General features: G+C 45.3%; 1 long non-coding RNA gene and 1 pseudogene across 1 annotated transcript; both read right to left on the bottom strand.

Annotated features, from left to right (window-relative positions):
• Positions 1-24,576, bottom strand: part of LOC119892337 — a 73,570-nt pseudogene that overhangs the window by 27,741 nt on the left and 21,253 nt on the right.
• Positions 5,993-6,965, bottom strand: LOC119899387. The gene is made up of 2 exons (XR_005443828.1): positions 6,518-6,965; positions 5,993-6,420 (listed from the first exon to the last, which is right to left on the bottom strand). It is a non-coding gene; the product is annotated as an uncharacterized LOC119899387 (long non-coding RNA).

Here is a 24,576-nt window from a genome sequence, read left to right as displayed (position 1 = left end):
CCTGGATCTGGGAAAGTCCCTGACTGCCTGCTCCTCCTCTCTGTGTCCTTTGCATGCCCTCTGCTTGATCATGCCATTTCATCCATAACCTGACTTTTGTGGAATAAACTGGTGTTGTTTGTGCTCTGTGCTAGAAACAGGACATTCTTACTGTGATGGACTACATTGATGTATGTTTTGTAATACAATTTTCACAAACTCTGCTTCTTTATTTTCCTTTGCAGGTGTTTTTGATGCTGCCTCCCACTGTGCTTGCTCACTCACACACATGTGCTACTGCTGAGCCTGGGCAGTTAGATACAGAAAGGAGCACATACACTCAGAACTATAGAGTTTTAACACTGTGATCCTAACTTTACACTATAAAATAACACTTTAAATGATGACAGTGTAGACCACCATTGCTCTTAGTAATTAATGATAACAATTTAGGCTATAATGCTCTAAAATAATTCACAACACTGCCCCCACCAAGTTTCTTACGAATGCTCACACAAACATACACACTCAGATACGTAATGTTTTTAAAAATATAATCAATAACTACAATGCAGTCCCATAAAATAGAGAATTCTTTGTGTGTGTGTGTGTGTGTGTGTGTCTTTCATAAAGGAAGGATCAAATGTCCAGCCTCAGCCTGTGATGTGCGGTAAGGTGCGCTAAGTTAACGTTACCTCAAGTTTACAGAGAGCGGATCCCTGCTTAACCTTGCCTGTACGCTTTATTCAACAAAAAAAAATCAATTTGTTGGTGTTTTTCTGATTGGGAACACGGCGATCGTCTGTGTGAGAAAATCACAGAGCACTGTTATTAATGTTAGCCTTGCTTCGGCGCTCATCTGTCACTAGGAGCTGAACTGTGAACCTAAACTAGTGCAACAGTCTTTCGTGTTTGTGTGCGAGTTATGGAAGAATCTTCTTCATATAACTGGATTAGAGGTTGGCAGTATGTGTTTACATAATGCCATTGATTTACAGTAAGCACGGATATGTATTGATATTGTTGCTGCTGGTCCAGGAAAGCATTGTTTCAATCATGTGGTATCAAATCCTGTATGATGGAGGATGTGTACAGGTGTTGATCAGTGTGAATCCTGTAGAGACGATATTGAGAGCTGTTGTGTATGTACGCTATAATACCTTTTCCTAAATGGATTATGTTAAAAAAAAATTAGATTACAGTCTCAACAACTGAACATGGAAACAACTGCACATCAAATATTTGCTAGAACATGCAGAGAAAGTGAGAGAGAATAAGCATATTCACAACCAGCAGTCTTTAGCTACAGGAAACCATTTCTCAACTACTACATGACTGTCTACAATTTTAAGATTTCACACCTTTGCACATTTGAAAGAGTAGCTAGATAATGTTAATGTAATGTAATTGGTTCTGTATGCTCTGCTCACTCTGGTCAGCTGATTGCTTTGTTATGTGGTGGATTTGCGGTGCTGTTATCACCAATCCTGTATGATGGAGGATGTGTACAGGGGAGTTGCAGAGCACCTTCCGATGACACTATGCGGTACATATACACAGTCAAGCCACACAGGGGCGTCACACCATCATGTATGATTGAAAGATCTGTCTCTCCGTTTCTTTTTTAATAGTCATTAATCGGCTGTTAGAAACGCAGATACCAATTTAAATGGAATTAGCTCATATTGGCCGATAATATCGTCCAGCAGATAAATCAGTCCTGTATTAACTTGAGGTGTTTCCAACAAATAATAATTCAAAATCTTGATTGTGCGCATGTGTGTGTGGGTCGGCGGGTGGAGGCCCTAAAAGACATTGTGCCCAGGGGCCTCTGACTTCTTAATCCGAGCCTGCGAATGATGCTTGTGATTGACAAGAGAGTCTGTTACACAAGGATGACAATGGAATGAATTTGTAACTGCATGACTGTTTAAAACGAGTCAGATGCTCTGTATAATTAACCAACTTTTTAATCATGATTATCTCAAGTAATTATTGGTAATTAGTAATTAATTGAAAGCAAGTAATTGTTCAGCTCTACTACCAATATGATTTGGGGAAACTTACCCCGGACAAGCTTCAAAATCCTCAATTATCTGACCAATTATTTGGAGTCTTTGTCATAAAAAGTTCCTGAACCTGAACTGGAACAGAGAATTTTATAAGGTGTTTATCATATTATAATGTTATGAATATTTGTTTCCTCTGGGTGTTTCTGCTTTGGTGCGTTCTTCTTAAAATAACTGCAAGTACAGCTTACGTCTCAACACACAAGTTATCCAAAATGAAATGAATAAAATGACATTTTACACACTTTACTGGGATAGAGCAGCAGAACAGTGGTACATAAAATACTTGATTGTTCTGTATGTAACCCAGAATAAATAGTATACTGGGTTAAAAGAGTTTATTATAAGTAAATTTGATATTAAAAGTCATGGAATATTGATGGTAAAAATATGGTGATGTATTTTTGTTAAAACTGTTGTATGTTGCACATGTTATTTGATAAATAACTAAAAGATAATGTTTAGTTAAAAAAACATGTTATGACGAGTTAATGGGTTGTATATGCAACTTGTCTATCTGTGGTGGTTGTGCTGGAGTCTAGGAGTCGGTTTTGATTGGGTGATTCGAGTGGGCATGAGCAGGTGCGGGAGGGGCGGGGTTGAGTGTGTGAGCGGAGTGATGGACAGAGACGAGGAAAAAAGAGTTCGGAGAACTGTGTTAGCTTTGCAGACGAAGTAAAGTGAGAAGTCTTAACTAACGTTCATACCAAGCTGTGGGCTAATTTCGGGATTGTCTACTCGACATTCTGTGCTGGGATTATGTCTGCTAGTTCGTGGGAAGTCGAAGAATCCACCGAGGAGTCTTGATTGACTGTTTCACGGGGTATGTAATGCTAGCTAAATAAAGTAGCACAGTAAGCTACATAGTACATTCATTGGAAAAGTGAACGGACAGTATCTTCAGTTAGCTAGCAAAGCTAATCAAGTGGACTTATACAATGTTTTCAACGAGGAAACGCTGAAGAAAACCAGATAGCGCTCTGAGCTACCAGGCTGCTCAGAGTTTCTCTGGCCACGTGGGAAAAGGACGCCGAAGGCTCATCTCTTTTGCTCCTGTCTGTCCCCGCTCATGGGCATCGACACTTCGCTCCAGTAGACAGTGACTGACTAAAAGAACTCAGGGCCCTGCCCATACACACTTGCTAGAGGGTAGGAGCGCTACATGTATCATTCTTCTCCCACGTGTTACCTGTCTGTTCTAATTATTTAAAGCTTTATGTCTTTTCTGAATAAAAGCAGGGTGAACACAGGCACAGAGAAGTCCAAACACAAAGTCTTGCTCAGTTATACACAGTCAAAAGAGACCCAAAATCATAATTTACGTGGCCAGATTGGAAATCTTTCCAATATCCAATTCACTCGAACTTGCCGTTGACGCTAGCAAACATCTTCCCTGGGCTTCAGACTCTGGTCTGGAAGATGAGCAGGAAAGCTAACAGCACGTTTTTTGGCTGCTATGTAACGTTAGCTACATTTATTGGAAGTAGCCTAATGTTACTAAGCCGCATGTCTTGTCCAGGGTTGAGGACATCAGGTACAAGCTTATGGGCCTTTCAGACACACCGTGACGACGGCACCGCTGTGCTATAAATCCTATTATTTATTATTATTTACTTGCCAAGCTCGCTTGTGCACACACGGCAGTCAAAGTTCAAAATGTGCATTGTGTCATTTAAACACAAAAGACAAACATGCACAATCCTATCTATAATGACTCTGAGGTAATGTGATCAGGGTTTCCCTGTCATTATAAGGTTTAGGTGAGGTGCAAAACAGCTTGAATACTGTGCCATGAATGTAAAATCATTGTGCAGTGCATCAAAATTCCCCAGTACATTTCTTTAGCAAGTTTAGCCTTTTGGGTGTTGTTTATTTATAATCTGCTCTAGCTTTTCCAACTTCTTGAGATTATCAATATACATGATGAGCTGAATGCAAGTTAGCAAAATAAAGTTTGACATTTTACAACTATAGAGAATAAGAAAATAGTCTTATGACCTGTTGGTATTAAACCTGTTTTGCTGCTTACCACTGACACAAGAAAAGACCATTCAAAAAGAGAAAACAAATTATGTTTTTAAGCATTATGTAAAAGTTGGTTTGATGCATCACTTGACACTTCAAGTGCATCTTTAGACAGTCAGACAGACAAAACCTTTATACCAGTATGAGTTCACAGAGATGCAGAAGAATGGGATGTAAAAAGTCACATGCTGAGCTCAGTGTTTATTCAGTATAGAGAAACATGTAAGAAAAGTAGATCAGAAACAATGAATTAAAATCACAGAAATCAGAACGTAAATAAACTTTGTCTTAAAATTACATTTTGAATCTCTCTCACTCACTGTCATTCTGTAAGTGACAGTGATACAGCAGTGCTGAGAAACATGTCAGAGAGAAGAAGGATTAGACAGAATGAATGATAAGGAAATGTTTTTTAACAATTACAGTTTGCAACTCACTCACAGTCATTCTGACTCTTTATCTCTGTGTGAACTGAGGCAGGATGTCACACAGTCTGCAGGTGCAGTGAAGGAACAGGAATGCATTGAACCTGTGAATGAGGCTGTTTTACTGAACTTGATGAAAAGCAGAGTTAATTATAAGAAGGGAAAACAATAATTTATGAATCAGAATGTTTTTTTCCTGGTTTCTTTCTTCTCTGTTCACTTTTCAGTCAGGTTGCTTCTCTTTGCTGAGACATACAGAACACTGAGACCTGAGAAACTCACATGCCTGTTAGTGTTTACCAAACATGAGCATGTAACACATAATCAAGTGGACTGGTAGGATCTGGTACGGACACACAACAGTGGTATAATGATGTTGATTATGAAAAAAGTGTTTTAATGACTTTGACTTATTTAGGTGGTTCATTTGGTTAAACTGTGTGTAGAGATGTCCTAGATTTAAATTAGTATTAAAACACAGAGAATGAGTCACCTAACATTTGAAAAAACATCCAAACCTCACAGTAACAACTTAAACTCAATGTATGGCTAGAGACCCCTGGAGGTAAGAGAGAATATATATCTTTTATAAGTTGGATGAACTGACTCTTTAAAACAGACAGCGGAGGGAGCAGAGAGATGAAGCCTGAATGGGCCACACTGAAGCTTCCCCACTAGAGGACAGTGAAACATCACAGATACTGAATCAGGACGCTAAAACATTTTACCATCCATCACTGAATGTTTACTCAAATCTACCTTTGTTGCTTTATTTTCACTTCTACACAAAATTATTTGCATTTTAGCTCGTTTACCCTGGACATTTAATTCATTAAGTATTAGAGGTCCAGATAAAGTTCAGAAAGTGTCAATGCAGATATTGGGGACCGACATCTTTGACATATCACAATAGCAACAAACTTTAGATTTTTGTGATTGGTTTTGCATAAGCTATCAATGATGGTCTTTTATTCTGAAAGGCTTCACATTTAGTTAACCTCAACCTGCTCTGCTCCCATATATGACACCAAAAATGGACTAAATTGACATTTGCAGCTCAAATTTAGGTTAAGCTCCTCTTCATTAAACTGTCTGTGCATCCTCATATCAGCAACATCCCAAATCATCTATTACACTGTGGCACATTTCATCCTCATAGTGACAAGAACTGAGAATGTGAAGAATAAGCCAAAGCAAAAGAACACATTTGAATTTTATTTAAAGCTGGTAAATAAAATTGTGTTATGAAAAATTAGCAGACAAGCTGAAATCCAAACCTTTATCACACAAATGTTTCCAACTACAGAGTTGTCCAACAGGTCCATCACTTGTTGTGGAAGCTGGCTGTTCATTTGAATCAGCCACAGGAATTCTTAGAAAAAGTAACATCTAGCAAAGTGTGCTACTTGCAATGTGTGAAATAGTGTATATGGAGTTAAATGTGATGCTTTCAGTTCACTGTCTCTGTTTTGAACAGACTTCAACCAGGACAGGTGCAAACACAGAAGTTGTTTATTTTGTTCAGTTCAAAATAACATTTTCCATAAAAACTTCACAGTTCAGTCCTCACATTCTGTAATATAACTAACTAATATAACTAACTGGAAATAATAAGCTTACATTATAGTTTAAGCAGTAAGATAAGTCACAGACAACCTGACTATCCGCTGATCTAAACAATAAATCACGTCTGAAACGTCGACATGATTCAGTTCAACCTGCCAACACCACCTTCTTCTAAACTTTCTGCTACATGCTGCTGCTGTCTGTGCTGCTGACTCCACCCTGCTGCTGCTACTGGAAACTGAAAAGGAAAAAGTTTGGAGTTGTAGGTAAATGGATCCACTTCCTCCACAGCTTCGATCTCTGCGTTGATATTTCAGTCGTCCTACTTTGTTTCCATGAGTCTGGTTCAACTGCATCTGAAGAAAATCACATAAAACTTGTGTAAAGTTAGAGTTTTAAATTTCACTGTAAATCTGAAGTCGGCCTGTTTTATTGGATGCAGGAGGCTCTAACCTGACTGGACTTCACACCATGTCTTCCTGCTGCTCTGTCTTCTGTCTGTGCTGCAGTGACGCCCTTCAAGTCTGAGATGTTCTCATACACAGGATCAGAGTCTAACTGATGGGAGAGACGACAAAATGAGGCTCAATTAACCTCTTTCATTAAACCTGCATATAATTAGAATTCATAAAACATCAAATCAGGTTTAAAAGTGAATTATTTTTTTGACCAAATGCTTAGCCTCTCTCTTTTAAAATTACAAACAATAATTAAACTAATAATAATAATGAGTTTCCACTGGTTGTCCTCAGTTTGTAGTATGAGGAGATAAATTTTGCTGCCATGATTTGGCATTTGGGCATTTTCCAAAGTAAATAAGAGAGTTTCTGTCTGTCTGATATAATTTGAACTTGAGGTAGATTTGGGAAATGTTTGGGAAGTGTTTTTCTTTTAAGGTTTTATATTTAGGACATGAGGTTAGAAAGTGCAGCTCTGTCTCTACATGTTCTCTGTCAAACTGGGAGCAGTCTCTCTTCTTCTGGTAGCCCTTTTCTAAGGCCAGGCTGTATGTTGTCAACACTTTTCTTAGTTTATTGTGCTCAGCTAATTTGCCAGTGTGAATTCTCTTTTTAGGGTCAGATAATATTGTAATTTGCTTTGTGTTTTGGTTGTTTCTTGCCAGTATTCAGTATATTTATTCTTTTTGCTTGTTGATAATTTGGTCTGCTTGAGTTGGTGTTGCTGTCCTGAGGCTGTTGGGGACTTGTTACTGCAGAGAGCCTGAGGACCAGCTGGCTGATGGGACTCTTCTCTGGTTTCAGCTCCTGGTATGTTAGGGCTTTGTGATGATATGTCTGGGGGTTAACTGATTTTAAGTGATTGTAAAATTTAATTATTGGCCGAGCTCTGCTCTACACAGATTATTTGGTGTTTTTCTCTGCACCTGTAGGATGCTCTTACAGAACTCGCTGTGGAAAGATTCTACAATTGTTTTGTCCCATTTGTCAAATTCATTATTTAGTTGTGGTCCCCAAATTTCCCTGCCATACAGAATAATGGGTTATAGTTATTGCATTGTGAGAGAAAAAAAATTAAATTGTAGATTTTTATATTAGTACTCACTATATTTATTTTAGGAAATAAGTTTCGGTCACAATGTAACATTTTTAACAAGTAAGAGCCATAAGATTAACATTTTGATTATTGATTATTGAAAAGGTCACGTTTTTACAATAGAAACGCTTCAGACATGTAGCCTAGGTGAGATTTAAACACAGACAACTGTTGATCCTATGGGGACCATGGAAACACCTTTGGCTATATACATACATTTGCATGTCTTTTGTCAGCTCAGGAAGAGTCAATGAGTGTATGCTAAAACTCCAGATAAGATTACCATTTGTTTTGTAGTTACCGTTTGCTGTTGTCTTTGTACTTGTATACGGTAACACTTTTTATGAAGGTCATTGTTATAATGACTTATGCATATATTTATAACACGATATAATGCGTCAGTAAGACATTATAACAGTTGTTATAATCACCTACAAACATGCATTAGGCGCTATAGCAAAGTTCATAATGTATTATGACCTTTTGATTTAATTTTTTATAACTAATAGTAATACCAGTTTATATCAATGCAAGAATCTCTGACCATGTTCCATAACACATTATAACCACCGACTCTGCCTCGTTATGAATACACTTTAGTCACCATTTACAATTAGTGATATAAAATGGAATAATAGCTTATAGTAATGTTTAATGTTATATAGCATGTCTTTGTTTGCTTTAAGTAAAGTGTTAAAATATCTATCCCTGTATAATATATTACAGGTGGACATAATATGAACTAATTATAAGACCTTATAACACAGTGATTATAGCCACTGTTATAATGTCTTATGGACGCATTATATCGTGTTATAAAAAAAATAAAAAGTCATTATAGCGATGACCTTCATAGAAAGTGTTACCTTTTATACTTGTACTGCTATACGAAAAAAGAAATTAAAGACTATGTTGGCTACTTGTTTTGCAAGCTGGGTTCACAGTCACTATCCCGACACATCTTATGCCGACATACAGGCAGCGACTGAAATCTGCTAAACCTGTTGTAAAGACTGTGAAAAGATGGACCAACGAGTCAAAGCTGGAGTCACAGGTCTGCTTTGACTGCACTGACTGAAGTGGTTTTGAGGCTGCAGCCACTGACCTGGACGAAATAACTGACACTGTGACATCCTACATCAGTTTTTGTGAGGACATGTGTGTGCCGACTAAAACCTTCCGCACATACAACAACCAAAAACCCTGGTTCACATAGAAACACAGGGAGCTTCGTCAGACCAAAGAGGAGGCCTTCAGAAGTGGGAACCTCCTGTCCTGTACAACCAGGCCAGGAACACACTGACTATAGAGGTCAAAGCAGTAAAGAGGAGCTACGCTGAAAGCTAGAAAACAGTTTCATAGCCACCAACCCTGCATCAGTGTTGAGAGGCCTGCAGACACTCACTAACTACAGGAGACCATTCCCCAACATGGCTGGTACTCAACGACTGGCTGACGAGCTGTCCGGTCTTTGTTCTACCAGACTGTGAGGCCCAACAGTAGGTTTGAGATGTCTGTGAAGATTCTCAGTCATCCAGATCATAGTTATCCAACGAAGGTTAAAGTCAAGGGCAACTGGACTTGGTTGAATCTTGGTAGGTTTGAGAAGCCCACAGTCACACCTCTCACCCATTCCAACTCCAACTGCAAACAGTCACCTTCCCCCACTGCCACCCTCTCCGACCCCTCACCTGCACTCACGATTTGTCAAGAGGATGTGCGCCAGCTCTTCCAGAGGCAGAAGATCAGGAAGGCTCCTGGCCCAGAGACTGTGTCACCACTGTGTCGCTGGAAAATCAGTGCAGACCAGTCCCCCATCTTCACACAAATCTTCAACAGATGACTGGAGCTATGTGAAGTTCCCTCCTGCTTCAAACGCTCCACAATCATCCCGGTCCCCAAAACACCCTCTATCTCTTGATTAAATGACTACAGGCCTGTCGCCCTGATATCTGTAGTCATGAAGTCTTCTAAAAGTGTTGGCCCACCTGAAGGACATTACAGGCCCCTTGCTGGACCCCTGCAGTTTGCCTACAGGGCTAACAGGTCAGTGGATGATGCTGTCACTTTGGGACTGCATTATCCTGCAATACTTCCTGTTTGTGGACTTCAGCTCGGCGTTCAACACCATCATCCCAGGATGGTCTAATTATACTCGGTTGATAGCGCTACAGCTCTGTGACGGAGCTTCTTTGAAGTGAGCCGCTGCAGCCCTTTACATTTCCCTCGATTGAATACTGACTCTGGCTGTAAAAGCAGTCACGTCTGGCTGTATTTTAGCTGTGAAGGTAATAATGACGCTCTGTGTGATGTGTGTGCAAAGACAGTGAAATACTTTGGCAACACCGCAAACTTCGCTAAACATCTGAGATTAAATCAAAATAATAGGATGATGTTATGAAGCGGCAGTTCTGAGCAGGATATTTTTATTATAATTAAAGAATATGACAGTAGTTTGTCTTGTCATTATGCAGCTATTATTTTGAATTGGTTAGGCTACAGCCTACTCCTTATTTCTCTCATAAATACAGAAACGGGAGGGGGGAGGTCCCATTAAACTTGAAATAAAATATGTAAAAAGTATTGGTATCGCTATCGGCAATACCAGCCTGGATATTACTTGGTATTGGATCGTACAGGAATTAAGTGGTATCGCACATCACTACTTGTTCTATTTCGTATAGGCTTCGCCCTCTAAGAGCTGTCGCTATTGGTTCATCCCCGCGCGCATGCGCAGTCCTGAAGATTTCTTTCGCGCCCATGTGCCGTGCACGGGCCTCTCTCAGGTCCGCAATTTAGGTATATAATACCGGCGAGACCAGAGATCTGCTCCCCTTTTTTCTTCAGCGCTGCATAGCAGTCATTTCGGAGAGCAGAGTAGCGTCTAAAGAGCAAATTTCCTACTAAAGAGCTTTTCCTATGGCTACTCACCGCTCTACCGTTGAGGTCCGCCGCTCGGAAGGAGTCCGCCTCTGCCCGTCCTGCCACGCCGGCTACATCATGGGGTTTGATCTCCACGCCCGCTGCGAGACCTGCCTCGGTCCCCAGCACGCTGGCCTGGCTCTGACTCCCCGGGCCTCGTGCCCCTACTGCGCACAGCTGCCCGTGGAGGAGAAGCGACGGCGGGTCGACGCCTTCGCGGCCCTGCAGGAGGAGGAGGACGACGAAGCTAGCTGGGCTAAGCCAGTTAGCTTCACGGCGGACCTCGCCGGCGGGACTGCTGGCGATGCAGGGCTCGAGTCCTCTGACTCTGCTCCCTCCATTGCTGGCTCCCCGCCAGGCTCTCCCCTCTTCCCGCTGGAAGACCTGGAGTTTGACTTGGAGCTGGATAAGAAGGCGGCGTCGCTGGCTCCTGCTCCACTTCCGCCTTCCAGCTTGCCGTCCTGCGGGGCTCTCTTCCGGGATCTCCCCGACATAATCAAGACGGCTGCTGAGCGCAAGGGCGTGCCGATGCCTGCTGAGCCTCCTGCACCTGCTCCTAGCGCCATGCTCGGCGACATCTACCAGCCAGAGCAAGCCTCCAAACAGGTTCCTGTGTGGCCCCTTTTTCCACCGCTTCAGCCTTTTCTCTCCGAAGCGGGGGCCGAGCCTGGGAAGCTGAAGGCGCCGGTGGCGAGGTACGTCAACTTCACGAAGGTTGAGGGCCTCACTGACCGTGGGTTTCCCTCTGTTCCACCTCTGGAGCCCAGCCTGGCAGCCATCCTGCTGCCTAAAGCCACCTTTTTCGGCAGGAGGAAGCCGACTCCGCCCTCCGCCCGCGACCAGGTGACGGCTGGAGTCACCGACCGCTCCCACCAGTGTGCCGCCCAGGTAACAGCTGCCATCAACAACATATCGCTGCTGGTCTCGTCCATGTCATCTGTCGCTGCTCAGCCCGACGCCCTTTCCCCCGAGCTCGCCAGCGAGTTTGGGAAAGACGCGGCCGCCATTTTGTCGCTCGCCACAGCGGCGGCGGTCGGCCAGTCCCGGATTATGGCGTGGATGACGATGCTGCAACGCAACATGTGGCTGCACATGTCCGATCTGCCGGAGCAGATCAGGAAGGAGTTGCTGGACGGCCCCATCAGCCCCGATGGGCTGTTTGGGCCGCTCCTCCAGGATGCAATCACACACCTGCAGCAAGCTTCGGACGAGGCGGACAAGGTGAAGCGGCACACAGCGTGGAGCAGAGCGCCACCTCAACACCCACGGCGCTCACAGGGCTCCCGGCGTGATCGCCGCGACTCCCGCCCCAGGCCGAGGTGCCCCGCGGCCGCGGCTGCGCCTCCGCCGGCTCCAGCCGAGGCCCCCCGGGTTCCCCCGGTGGCCGCTGCTCCCTCTTCACAGCGCCGCCCTGTCGTCAAGAACAGGCGAGCGGCTTGCTCCTGGTCCAACCCCCCCGCCGAGCTTCCCCGCAAACAGCGGAGGTATTGACGGGACGCGGGAGACGTGTGTTTTCTTCCCGGAACAGCCGGACACAACGGCTCTTTTCAGAGCCAACCAAACGTCCATAAAGAGCATGTTCCTAACAGTCAGCCTGCCCCTCTCTCTCCTGAGCTTCCTGCAGCTGATGAAACGCACGTCTCCCACACACAAGCAAGCTCCGCTGCGCACGCACACGCTGCGTCAGTTGTTGAGCCGCTGTTGTCCCTCTCTCATATTATCATGAGTGAAAAACATTCACATCAGATAAACACAACAGCCCACCCACACTCCCTGCCTCTCTGCGGCCTCCCCACCTCTCACCCTTCAGTGTGTGTTAGTGGAGGTTTTTCACCGTGGCACGAGTCTGACACTGAGAATGAGCGGCCCGAGTGTTTCACACTTTCGCCGCCGCAGCCCTTTCACCTCAGCCCTCCCATGGGCCGTGTCGAGCGGCTCTGCAGCTCACACGGCGGCGGAGGGCTCTTCTCTGGCTGTCAGAAATGTCCACAGAGGCCCCTCAGATTTTTGCTCGCCCGCTTTCAGAGCGTTGCTGCGCGTGGCAAAATCTGCCCATGAACGAGTGGATGGCGAGATTAATAAAGAAGGGTTACACTCTCCAATTCGCCAGCCCCCCTCCTCCTTTCAGCGGGGTGCTGGAGACCGTCATGTCATCGCAGTCAGAGACATCTGCTCTGATGGCAGAAATAACAGAGCTCCTGAGCAAAGGAGCGATTTCAAAAGTCCCGCGGGGCGAGGAGAACGAGGGCTTTTACTCCCGTTACTTCCTGGTGCCCAAGAAAACGGGAGGAATGAGGCCGATCCTGGATCTCTCCTCCTTCAACAAATGCATAATGAGGAGGCCGTTCCACATGCTCTCAGTCAGGCACGTATTGGAATGTGTACGTCCCGGGGATTGGTTCGCGTCCATCGACCTAAAGGACGCTTATTTCCATGTCCCCATCATCCCCAGACACAGGAAATTCCTGCGTTTCTCTTTCAGAGGAGCCCAGTTTCAATACAACCGCCTGCCTTTCGGCTATTCTCTGGCCCCGCGCACGTTCTCCAAATGTGTGGAGACAGCGCTGGAGCCGCTGCGCAGGTCGGGCGTCAGAGTGTTGTTTTACCTGGACGACTTGATTGTCATGGCATCGTCCAGGGAGAGCTGTGCGCTACACACGATGAAGCTCGTGAAACACCTGTCCCGCCTGGGTTTTGCCATAAACTGGCAGAAGAGCTCTCCTCTCCCCTCCCAGTCAATAATCTATCTGGGAGTGAATCTGGACTCAGCCCGCATGAGAGCCAGATTATCTCCAGCCAGGCTGGAAGCTCTCAGCTCTCTGCTTTCACGCATCGCTCCGCACAAAGTGGTAACGGCTTTGTCTGTGATGCGTCTACTGGGCATGATGTCGGCCAGTCACGTGGTGGTCCCTCTGGGTCTCCTCCACATGAGGAAAATCCAGAGATGGTTCGGCCGTCTCCGCCTCGATCCCATAAAGCACAAAAGACGCCTGCTGTCCGTTCCCCCCTCAGTACAGTCAGACCTGACGTACTGGAAATCCCCTCACGTGCTTTCAGCGGGGTCCCCCCTCGGGAAAGTGACGTCACATGTCACAGTGTACACGGACGCGTCCCTCATTGGCTGGGGCGGGATGTGCCATTCTCACGTGGTGGGAGGGAAATGGCCACAGCCTCCATCTCTCCACATAAACGGCCTGGAGCTGTCCACAGTGCTGAAAGTGCTGAAACACTTTGCTCCACTCCTGAGAGACAAACATGTGCTGGTGAGAACAGACAACATGACAGCCGCGGCTTACATAAACCGTCAGGGCGGCGTCCGCTCGGCTCGGCTACTAGAGATAGCCAGGAGCCTGCTGCTGTGGGCCCACGCGAACCTGCGCTCTATCAGAGCCCTCCACATTCCCGGTGTTCAGAACCGAGCCGCGGACCTCATGTCTCGCGGCGGTCCGTCTCAGAACGAGTGGAGACTGAATTCCACTCTTACTCAGGAACTGTGGGACAGATTCGGGGAGTCAGAGATAGATCTGTTCGCCTCACGAGAAAACGCACAGTGCGCACTGTGGTTCTCACTGAACGCACGGGACGAGCCGCCACTGGGCGTGGACGCCTTCTCACTCAGCCCGTGGCCCAGAACGCTCCTTTATGCTTTCCCCCCGGTTCCTCTGATTCCCCGCCTCCTGGCGCGCATTCAGGAGGAGCTCCTAACAGTGATTCTGGTGGCACCAGAACGCACGAGCGCATCATGGTTTCCAGTGATGATTCAGCTGCTGTCGGGGAAACCGTGGCAGCTGCCGTGGCGCAGAGACGCGCTCTCACAGCTGGACGGAGCCATCCTACACTTCCCAGTGATAGGTCAGCGTTTGTGGGCTTGGCCCCTGAACGGGAGCGCCTTGAAAGATTAGGATTGCCCCCTAATGTGGTGCGCACCATCCAAGGCGCTAGGGCTCCCCCCACTACTGCTTCTTATAGAGCAAAGTGGTCCGCTTTTCAGCACCGGTGTGTGGAAAGAGACACGGACCCCGTCTCGTGTCCCTTATCTCTTGTTCTGTCCTTCCTCCAGCTGCTGGTGGACAGAAATCTGGCTTTATCCACAGTCAAATCGTACGTGGCGGCCATCTCTTCCTGCCACGAGGGCTTTGGAGAGAGATCGGTTTTTGCGCATCAGCTGGTTAAGCGTTTTTTAAGAGGAGTGAGAAGGCAGCGGCCTGTCACGCGCCCCTTGGCGCCACAGTGGGATTTACCGCTTGTGCTGCGCGCTCTGAGCAATCCCCCCTTTGAGCCACTGCCGCAAACTTCTCTCAGACTGCTGTCTTGAAGACAGCCCTCCATTTGGCACTGACCTCTGCTAAGAGGGTGAGCGATCTGTGCGCTCTCTCAGTCGCTCCATCCTGCCTCGCTATCAGAGCTGACGGGAGCTCCGCCACCTTGAGGCCGAACCCAGCGTTCATGCCCAAGGTTATAACTAGCTCCTTCAGGTCACGGATTATTTCCCTGGAAGGTTTTTTCCCTCCTCCTCATCGAAACGAGGCGGAGGAAGCATCTCATTGTCTCTGCCCGGTGCGCGCGTTGTCTCATTATGTAGAGCGCACGGCTGCCCTCAGAAAAACTCAGCAGCTGTTTGTTCACTACAGAGAGCATTCACGAGGCAAGTCTCTGTCAAAACAACGGTTGGCTCATTGGCTGTGTGAGGCCATCACACAGGCGTACGTTGCGGCTGGGGAGGACCCCCCACCCGGCATCCGTGCGCACTCGACAAGAGCCGTGTCCTCCTCCACAGCGCTGTTCAGCGGGATGGCTGTGGAGGATATTTGCACAGCGGCATCATGGGCTTCACCCTGCCCCTTTATCCGCTTCTATTTACGCGATGCATCGGGGTTTTCTCTAACGCACTCGGTACTGAATGTTCTGGAGACCAGGCGCGACGCTGCTGGCTCGGGACACATTACGCACACATAGGCTTCCCTGTAAAGGAGCCGGTAAGGCTCCTCTTGCCACGGGCTGTTGGGGCTCCTTCTGTCTTAGTTGCGCTCCAGTTGGACTGCCACAATGCGTAACAACCGTCCTTACTGTTCCCTCAACATAAGCCGCAGTGTGCGTCTGTGTGTGCCTGTACCCTGGGCGCTCTCGTGCGCACACACACCCCCCGTTGCTGGGATGCGTGTGTGTTGTCCCATCCTCCCGCCTGCTCTGCTCGTTGTTGGGACTGGTTACAATGCGTAACTCTCGTTCCAATTTCCTCACAGCAGCAGGTGGGAGGCAGGGAGTGATGCGTTCAGCCATCCTGTTATCTCGTCTAATGCGGATGGCCGCGTATTTCAGTTTCCGTAGCGTAATGGATCAGACGCTCGCCTTCTATGCTGAAGGTACCTGGTTCGAGGCCAGGCGGAAACATTGACCTACATTTTGGTCTCTATCATGCATTGTGTGATTAGGGTACTGTGAGCTGGTGTGTTAATGCTTATGACCGCTGGGGGTCCAGTGGGCATTGACTACATATGGCTTCGCCCTTATCCCAATAGCGACAGCTCTTAGAGGGCGAAGCCTATACGAAATAGAACGTTGGTTACGTATTGTAACCCCAGATTCTATGAGTATAGGCGTAGCCCTCTAAGCTGCGGGCCCGACTGGTCCCACCAGCGTCGGCTGAAGAAAAAAAGCTGACCTCTTGGGAGCAGATCTCTGGTCTCGCCGGTATTATATACCTAAATTGCGGACCCGAGAGAGGCCCGTGCACGGCACATGGGCGCGAAAGAAATCTTCAGGACTGCGCATGCGCGCGGGGATGAACCCAATAGCGACAGCTCTTAGAGGGCTACGCCTATACTCATAGAATCTGGGGTTACAATACGTAACCAACGTTCTAGTGTTCAAGTCCCCACAGATTAACACATTTCCCGTGGTTTTATAATGGTTAATTTCTTCCTCAAGAATAGAGAAAATATCTGGGTTGTAGTAGGGGGATTCTAATTGAGGTATATACAGTGGGTACGGAAAGTATTCAGACCCCTTTAAATTTTTCACTCTTTGTTTCATTGCAGCCATTTTCCAAAAATCAAAAAAGTTCATTTTATTTCTCAGTAATGTACACTCAGCACCCCATCTTGACAGAAAAAAACAGAAATGTAGAAATTTTTGCAAATGTATTAAAAAAGAAAAACTGAAATATCACATGGTCATAAGTATTCAGACCCTTTGCCGTGACACTCATATTTAACTCAGGTGCTGTCTATTTCTTCTGATCATCCTTGAGATGGTTCTACACCTTCATTTGAGTCCAGCTGTGTTTGATTATACTGATTGGACTTGATTAGGAAAGCCACACACCTGTCTATATAAGACCTTACAGCTCACAGTGCATGTCAGAGCAAATGAGAATCATGAGGTCAAAGGAACTGCCTGAAGAGCTCAGAGACAGAATTGTGGCAAGGCACAGATCTGGCCAAGGTTACAAAAAAATTTCTGCTGTACTTAAGGTTCCTAAGAGCGCAGTGGCCTCCATAATCCTCAAATGGAAGACTTTTGGGACGACCAGAACCCTTCCTGAGCTGGCCGTCCGGCCAAACTGAGCTATCGGGGGAGAAGAGCCTTGGTGAGAGAGGTAAAGAAGAACCCAAAGGTCACTGTGGCTGAGCTCCAGAGATGCAGTCGGGAGATAGGAGAAAGTTGTAGTAAGTCAACCATCACTGCAGCAATCCACCAGTCGGGGCTTTATGGCAGAGTGGCCCGACGGAAGCCTCTCCTCAGTGCAAGACACATGAAAGCCCGCATGGAGTTTGCTAAAAAACACCTGAAGGACTCCAAGATGGTGATAAATAAGATCCTCTGGTCTGATGACACCAAGATAGAACTTTTTGGCCTTAATTCTAAGCGGTATGTGTGGAGAAAACCAGGCACTGCTCATCACCTGTCCAATACAGTCTCAACAGTGAAGCATGGTGGTGGCAGCATCATGCTGTGGGGGTGTTTTTCAGCTGCAGGGACAGGACGACTGGTTGCAATCGAGGGAAAGATGAATGCGGCCAAGTACAGGGATATCCTGGACGAAAACCTTTTCCAGAGTGCTCTGGACCTCAGACTGGGCCGAAGGTTTACCTTCCAACAAGACAATGGCCCTAAGCACACCGCTAAAATAACGAAGGAGTGGCTTCACAACAACTCCGTGGCTGTTCTTGAATGGCCCAGCCAGAGCCCTGACTTAAACCCAATTGAGCATCTCTGGAGAGACCTGAAAATGGCTGTCCACCAACGTTTACCATCCAACCTGACAGAACTGGAGAGGATCTGCAAGGAGGAATGGCAGAGGATACCCAAATCCAGATGTGAAAAACTTGTTGCATCTGTCCCAAAAAGACTCATGGCTGTATTAGATCAAAAGGGTGCTTCTACTAAATACTAAGCAAAGGGTCTGAATACTTATGACCATGTGATATTTCAGTTTTTCTTTTTTAATACATTTGCAAAAATTTCTACATTTCTGTTTTTTTTTCTGTCAAGATGGGGTGCTGAGTGTACATTACTGAGAAATAAAATGAACTTTTTTGATTTTTGGAAAATGGCTGCAATGAAACAAAGAGTGAAAAATTTAAAGGGGTCTGAATACTTTCCGTACCCACTGTAGATGGCACACATGTAGACATGTTGCTCAGCACAAAGCATCTTTTTGTTGATTTTCAGAAATATACAAGATTCTTCTTTTTTTACTGTAATGTTCTGGCTCAGTTCTACACAGTACACCATATAATCATCTTGTATCACTATTCATTTAGAATTATATATATATATATCATGCTAAACTATTATCATGTGATATCTTTAAGAGGTCTCTGATCTTCTACCATGTAGCTACAAAAGGCGAGAGCAGGTTTAGCATATGTAATATTTATTTGAGGTCTTTTGTGTGTCTCTCTCTCTCTCTCTCACCTCTATAGGTTCATTTGGTTCAGTGGTGGACCTCAGAGTTTTCTTCTTCCTGGATTGAGTCCAACAACAACAAATACAAATTTTAACATGATAAAATTCACAACACTAAAACTAAAAGAAGTTTGAAGAATAAAAGAGCGGTGACTGAACTGATGGATTGTGATTGTTTTACCTCGTCCACAGATTCAGGAGAAGCAGAGGAATCAGCATCAAGACCACCAGAGTCAACCTGATGATATTCATTATTATTGATGAATTCCCTAAAAATACAGCCAGATGTAAGGTCCCTCATTAGCAGGATTATATAAATAAATCACTTTGCCAGGTGATTCTGTCTGTTAATCAGTCAGTCAGTGTGATCCACCTCTGACATGATGGAGGAAATGCAGACAGGACATTTTATTTTCTTATGTGAGTGAGAATGTGTTGATTATTACATATTAATATGTGAATCAGGTCTGGTGCAGTAAATGTCTGTGTATACAGGTGAATGTAGAAAACTTACCTGCCACAACAATCAGATGTAAGGTGGAGTTATGACGTTCTCTTCTGTTCTGGGCTTCACAGTAATAATTCCCACTGTGTTCAGCTCTGAAGTCAGTGATGGTGAAGTTCTGTCCTGATGCTTTTGGTGAGTCTTCATTCTCCTTGTACCAGTTGTATTTAGCTGCTGGGTTAGCATCACTGCTGCAGGTCAGAGTCACTGAACTGTTCTCCACTATCTCAGCAGAGGGACTCACTGACACAGAGGGAAGCTTTGGAGCATCTGGAGAAGATCAATTAAATGAACAAACATGAGGACAGATTTATTTGTGTTGTTATTAAAATCTAAGAGACCAGGACACAACAAGACACAAAAGGTGATCCTGGCTGACTATCAATAACTGGTTGAAAACAGACGCCCCCAGTACCGGGGGCAACCGTGCTGTGAAATTACTGATCATCTCGATTATTGCTCAATACCTGCGAGCTGTCTGCCTGCCTGCTCTAGACATTTTTGTAGAGAGGAAACATGCCGCTTGAGAACACGCTTGACCGCTTGTTTTTTGCCATTTTCTTACCTGTTGGGAGATACATAGACATGACCAAATGAAAGTTCTGCTCAAGCAGGATCGATTGATACCCCCCCAATCACTGTGGGATGTTCTGTTTTCAATCTACAGGCCTGTAAAGCATGGGTGTGCTTTTGGTGACAGGAATGTTGATGAATACTCACCGTTTTTTTCAGGATTTCATTTGGAATAGAAGTTTTTTTTAGATATCTACCAATAAATCAACATTTTTAACAGTAAATATTGCCAAAATATGGACATTTGCCTGGTATATTTTGAAAATGTTGTATGAGTTACAATTGCATTCTAGGTGTATTAGAAGATATTCCGTTGCATTAAAAGCTTCCTTATGATGGTTTTGATGGTTTATTGCATTAAAATATAGCTTTGTTTTTTACCAGGCGAGGATGAAAATATCAGATTTTTTCTTTATTGCATCTCCATGTAGTCTGTAATAGTAAAATAAATATATTAATATACAATGGATTTATATTTGTAGTGATCAAGCCAGTGTGGATTGGTTCATTTTATATCCAATAAATTTGGAGATCCCAAATTCTTTTTCTCCCCCTGAGGGACAGAGGGGGGGGTTGCGATATCAACCCTCAACAGACAGCTGAAGCGACCCAAAGGAGGAGTTGAAAGGTTTGCTTTCCCTAAGTGCTGTTTCTGGGCAGTTCGATCGTAAAACTTGCCACCTTTGGCAGCAGCCAGATAAGACTCGGGTGCCTCACTGTTAAAATGACAACAAAAACACTAACCAGAAATTAGCTTTCTCCTGAACAGCCTATCAGAACTCTTTTTGAAAGAGTAAACTAAACTGCCCCCCCCCCCCCACACACGTAACCAGGACAACTGACCTCTTTGTTTAATTACCTCACATCAAAGTAAATTCTCCTTCACGCCCAGACGTGAATTGATGAGAGACGCCAGAGAAAGACACTGCCCTGAATTCCTTTGTGTAAACAAGGAATACTGTCTCCTCAAAACTCAAAGCATTACCTTGTTTAATTAAATAATCTTTAAGTTACTTAACAGGTCTCTCCACTCCATTTGAGTAGTTATGTTACCATGTTGTTGCTGATGTTGTTGTTGAAAAGAAGAATCTAAATAAGTTAATTTTGCAGTGCTTTAATTTTCAGCAAGGATCCCTGACATTTCTTCAATTTATGTTGTAACCAATGCTTTGTTCCCAACACTTTCTGACACTTCCTTTAGAAATGATATGATAAAGAAATGTTACCCTATACTACTGGATTAATTTTCCAGCTCAAATTTAATGTTAAAATAACTAATCATTTGCCATCTTTGTCTCCTCATGGAACCAGAGTTCCCCCAAGAGGACAAAATAAGTATTACATGCCATTCTTCTGAAATGCCATTTTTAATGTATAAATGTCACTCTGTATTTATTGTTCATAATATGATGACATGTTCGTATAACTTGCCCTCATATATTTAAGTAAGAATGTGTAACAGCCAATATTATCCAGGAAATATTGAGTAAGTCTCTTTCATTCTGAAATCCCGAAAATGTGTTTAACTGGTAACCATTCCAATTATTACAACGATTCAGTAATTGTTTTCCTTTTTATCAAATGCTTAAAACTCAGAATGGTATAACCGTTTGACAATTAAGGTTTGATTGTGAAAAGATATTTGATTACAATACGCGCAAATAGGTTTTAGAATAGATATATTAAAAGTTAAAAAGACCGAAAACAAGAAACAAGAAACCGGAAACAAGCCCTCAGGGGAACAAAGTCAAGCCCCCTGGGAAACACGCCCCAACAAACAATAGCAGCGACACGCGCTCGCTCTCTTGGCTCTTCTTCGCTCTTCCATTGCACTTTGGCATGCGCTCAGCGTGCTCCGTCTCCCAGCAACGCCCTACGAAGTTCGGCCCGCCTATGAGAGAGATCTGGGCGAATTACAACCAGACTGAATTCGCCCCAAAAGAGGCGGGACTCCACGGAACACGACTTGCCGCTTATTGGACAGCGGTATTCAGAGTCAAAGCTAACTAACAGTGTGGTAGAAAGTGGTAGAAAAATATCCCCTTCCTTTCCCGGCTTGGCGGTGCGTCGCCCAGCCGCCCTAATGAACAAGCCGCCCCTGCTGCTCCCACCGAAGGGCAGACCCAGCTACATGGGCCCGCCAGCAGTACCAAAGGACAATCAAACCTTTAACCCTGTTAAAATAAGTTATTATTTTACCAAAAAATACTGAAAACTAAAAACTTTCTTTACTCAACAGGACAATTAAGTGATGGGCCTTACACTCATAAACACAAATGTAATTGTCATCTTTCCACGGACGGATACACGATACACACAGCACACTTTATGTAAACAAGGTTACTAAACAATATATATATATAACAATAACTTTAGTAAACAGTTAAAGGGGGAGAGTGTTAATCTCAGGAGGAGGCAACTAGAAGCACATATTGGCACAATGGCATCCTGGCTCTGGCTAAATCTACATCTGTCCACTGCAGATGCACTATCCACAACCTGGATATGTAACTTGAATAAATTATAAATATATAAAATAATATAAATAAATAAATAAAAAGTATGATGTTAATTTAATAGTAACCTGTTAGTATAAAATATTAATGATATAATGTTACTATATTTATTATAATTTCCTTTAATAGTATACTTCATAGCTTACCACTAGTATATTAATTCCACTTACAGCAGTTCCATGTCTGTGGGTTGTTTTCATTCATTAAATCCTTTGGCAATAAAAATGCTCTACATTGGTCTCTAATTTTTATGTCCCGCCCAATCCAGGCTGTAATTGGTCTATGTTTGGAATGATTAGCTACAAGTTAGCAACATGGTATCGCTGGATGGTTATGATAAATTGTAGTCTTTACTTGCACACTGTGCTCGTGAATAATTTTCATGGTTTGCAATCTATTTGAAGGGGCATATGTGAGTGAAATGGTGCCACTGTAGAGCCCAGTGTGGGCGTGGATAATGAGCAGACTGCAGTGCACACAGAAACAAAGTGTCACACACACAGCACACTTTTTTGTTTAATTAAATTGCAGGAGGTTCAAAGGTCCTGGCATTGTGGCTGTGGCTATCAAGCAGCTAAGTGCACACTGAAGGCCTCTTGTAAGACATGCAAAAGAAAACGAGGTTGTGCTGCATGAGGTGAACGATAGAGCAGAGGGTGAAGCCCAAGAGACAGCCACGACAGAGAACTGTCTGATGAACACCACCAGCAAAGTCCTGTATGCTGACCGCACACATTTAACTGCAAAGTGCTCCTGAAGATCATCAAGGTCATAAGGTCATCTCTTGATTGGCTCAAATTGCACACATCTCAAAACTCCCATAGAGCATGTACGATTGGGCCGTCCTGGTGGGCCTGCAGCAGTGAGGACACGCCTAGGATGGACTCTACAAGGCCCAGGTCAAGACATAAAGCACATCATCGATGCACCCCAGTGCATCTTCACATCCACATCATCACCGATTGGCCTATTCTCTCATGTGGAGAAATTGTGGCAGATGGATGTGCTTCCTTACCGCGGTGAGAAGTTAGTCATGAGATTACACCAAGACAAGGAAGCTACTCACCTCTTTCAAGAGCAGACAGTGAGAGTGACTGTCAGTGGTATTTAGCGCAATGCCACACTGTTCTGTCGCAGCAGAACGGACCCAAACACAACACTCAAAACAGGTTTTATTAAGGGGAAAAAAGGGTTAAGGGAGTGGAGGTGGGCCAGGCGGGCGGCCCGAAGGCAGGTCAGGAGGTCGGCCAGGAGGCACACAGCCAGAGCAAAAGCCCACAGGAGGCTGAACAGAGGGTCGATGGCAAGGACTGGAAGTCCCAGGAGGCCGTCCATGGGGCCGGCAAGGAAGACGAAACCTCTCCGGAGGTCGGGCTGGGGGCCGACGGTGAAGGTGGAACCTCCCTGGAGGACGGCTTCAAAAGCGAATCCCCTCTGGAGGCCGAGCTGGACTTGACGCCGGCAGGGATGCAGCACAATGGGGAACCAGAGACTGGGCTACTGGGCTAAGGATCGTGGACAGGGAACGAGGAGGTGGCGTAGTCTGGACTACGGGACTTGGCACGAGAAGCAGGACTCAGCTGATTCACCAGAGGAGTTGTTACCGGTCGATCCACCGACTGGGCACGAGGAGCGGGAGTTGGCTGGACCACCAACAGAGCTAATGTCGGTCGATCATCCGAGAGGGCACGAGGAGTAGTGGTCGGCTGGACGACTAACGGAGTGGATGTCAAAGTTGTTTGCCTACCAGGACACAGGATGACCAGCAGGTGAATCTCTCTGCCCAGGGCAGTCAAGTGTTGGGTCAGGAGGGCAGGCAGGTGGGAGGCTATTCAGAACAGGAGTTGGCTAGCCGCCGGTGCCCTAGTAGGCCGGGAAACAGACTGGAAGCTAGCTGCTGGGGAGCTAGCTGGCTGACTGCTAGCGCTTACCGGTCAAAGATCGGGAGGGACAGGCGGGGGGCTAGCGGTGCTAGCAAGCCGAGGATCAGGCTGGGGGCTAACGGCGCTAGCAGGCGCTAAGCTGCGGCACCAGGTCAGGAGCAACGATGATCAAGCAGAACTTGTGTAAGAGGAGAAAAAAGAGAGGCAGGCAAAACACAGGGGAAAACAGAATGCAGGAAAAAAGGAGAAACAAAACGGGACACTCACTGTCACCACAAAACACAGGTTATGTGGTGAAGGTGGAGCCAGATCAGGTTGAGAAGACAGAAGAAGCATCGTATATCCCACAACATATAGTACAACACAACGGCAAGATCCGGATGGTGTATAACTGCTCTTTTCAGTATCAAGGCCACAACCTGAATGAACTCCTACTGCCAGACCCTCCCCTTAGGCCCTTCGCCATTAGCTGTACTGCTGCGCTTTCGAGAGCACTTCCACGCCTGAAAGACTGATTGCAACAAGGCTTGATTATTGGAGCCGCTCTCTGTAAAGGCAAAACCTGAGTCCTGACCCGACTCTCCACAGCGATTCGAATTATCCACCGAATACAAGCTGTGTTTTTGTATTGCGAGGATGAAGGTGGTT

This window comes from Micropterus salmoides, unplaced genomic scaffold (assembly GCF_014851395.1).
Source record: "Micropterus salmoides isolate LMB-PRFRI ecotype aquatic unplaced genomic scaffold, ASM1485139v1 Ms_hic_scaffold_1, whole genome shotgun sequence".
NCBI classification, from domain to species: Eukaryota; Metazoa; Chordata; class Actinopteri; order Centrarchiformes; family Centrarchidae; genus Micropterus; species Micropterus salmoides.
The sequence above is the reverse complement of the archived record's forward strand: the minus strand, read 5'-3'. Positions and strand labels throughout refer to the sequence as shown.